Source organism: Palaemon carinicauda, chromosome 23 (assembly GCF_036898095.1).
Source record: "Palaemon carinicauda isolate YSFRI2023 chromosome 23, ASM3689809v2, whole genome shotgun sequence".
NCBI classification, from domain to species: Eukaryota; Metazoa; Arthropoda; class Malacostraca; order Decapoda; family Palaemonidae; genus Palaemon; species Palaemon carinicauda.
Window position 1 is genome coordinate 14,058,578 of NC_090747.1, and position 2,500 is coordinate 14,061,077.

Sequence of the window (2,500 nt, forward strand, 5' to 3'; positions counted from 1 at the left end):
GTATTGATAGTGACGTCAAAAGAAAATCCAAGAATGATGGGACAGAATATATATGCAGTAAAGCAGATGAGGCTCACAAATTTATGAATTCCTGGAGTGTTTATGGTGTAAAAATTGCTCATAGAATTTTTGATGACATCTATATAAAGCAAAGAAGAACCTTATACTCATCAAAAAGATAGATGGATCTGTTATAACAACAAAAGATGAAGAAAGGCAACATTAGATGGCGCACTTTAATGAGGTCACGGGTAGGAAATATAAAAGAAATAATTAGATTTACATGCCTGAAGCTGAGGAAGACCGTGATGTTGCCATGAATGAATTCAATATGGTTGAAGTCGAAGATATTAAAAAACTAAAGAGATGGAAGGCCTTGTGATACGATAGAATAACTGCTGAGATGGTAATGACAGAAAAGGTAGTGACTCCCAGAATTCTTAAGAGATTATTTTGTAGAACGGAAAATGTAAAGGAAGATGAAATATAATTGGAAGGAAAAAACATTAATCAGGTGGAATCCTTAAAATATTTAAGAACTATGATCTCTAATACATAGTCTTTGGAATTAAAGTTTAATGATAGATTGAAAAACACCAAATCAGACATTGGCTAGGTTAAGTAAAATTTGGAAAACAGATAGCCAGATATTACATATAAAAATCAAGCTTTATATCAGTTTAGTGAGATCGGTGTTACTTTATGGGCGTGTGTTGTGGTATGGCAATGAAGCAATATCCAACAGATTTTGTATACTTGAGAACAAATTCCTCAGAAGAATGCAGGGAATTAAATGTCTGTATAGGATCAGAAATTACACTATAAGAGAGATTACTCGAGGTCCATTTGTGGAAGAGATCGTGTTGAGGCGTAAATGGAGATGGTTAGGGAATGGTCTTCGGACTCCACAATGATGATTATATAAAATAAACGTATATATAACGCAGGAAACATTCACCTTAGAGGGAATTTGACCAATAATAATTATCATTTATTAAAAAACAAAGGTAAACATCTATAATGAATGTCATAGACTTTGATATCAGACCGAAAATAATAAAAGCATAATTAAGCTACAGTACACTTTCCAACAATAATGAAAATAAATACTATTTTGTTATAATAGAATTTTACTAAATTCCTCATTGCCCATAAAACAGAGAATATATTGTTATACTGGCAGGGAAAATTTTAATGAAAAAATACACGGTATATTCATTTCATATAACATTATATAACCTGAAATAGTTCTTTGATTAAAATTATCCATTTGTGATACGTGAAACATGATCCATGTAAACAGGCAATGAATTATAAACGTGTAGCAAAATACTTTGTGTAGTTTTATGGGTATCGCCTAGAATGAGAATTATCCTTTAATAACATACCTACTAAAGCCGTCTACTGAATAAAAATTAATTGATAAGTGTTCCAAAAACGTTCTAATTGCGGCCACCCATACACACAGTTTTATTCGTATAATATTTTAAAATCCACTTAAATATGTAAAACTAATTCAGTATCCTCGAAAATAAGGCGTAGAAAAATATTGTTTTGAAAGGTACAATACAAAGGAATATTTTCCGCGAATGAATGCAAATGGCGAGTCACCATGCAAATGATGTCACAGGACATATATATATATATATATATATATATATATATATATATATATATATATATATATATATACATATATATATATATGTATATATATATATATACATACATATATATATAAATATATATATATATATATATATATATATATATATATATATATATATATATATATATATATGTATATATATATATATATATATATATATATATATATATATATATATAATAGGATAAACTAGCTTTTGATAAGGGATCGAGGAACAATTAAATTGCTGGAAGGACAATTAAAGGGGTAGGTAAGTGTACATATGGAGGAAGTATATTAGACACAGTGGAGAGGATATTGAAATAATAGGGAAATCATGAAGAAAAAGAATTAGAATATATGACGTTCAATATTAAATGTTGGATGTTGGTTCTAATAAACTTTTTTTTTTTCCGGAGGAAAGCGTATTATCCTGTAGATTTTACTGTATCAACTGGAAAGGCATTTATATATTATGAAGATATCTATTGTTGAATGTATTATTATGGAATTTGGATACTAAAACAAAATGAATATACCTGGTTAAAGGCAGACCATGAATTTAACAATTTGATGAACTGGTAGTAAATAAAGTCATTCCGATAAATAGTTGCATTAATAGGTTTGCAATAAACAGAGGTGATTGTGTACCTGTGATTATATTAGTGTATCAGTTCCCCATTAACATTATAAACTCTGGCCAACTCTTATTTTTTTCCCTTTCCTATATTCTCATTGTCGAAAGATCGAACACCGTCAAGGCACTGGAATATACGTAGCATAGTGGGGAAGTTTGTGGTGATACATATTAGGGTTTCCTTATAATGCTGGTCTTGTTATCAATCTTGTGGT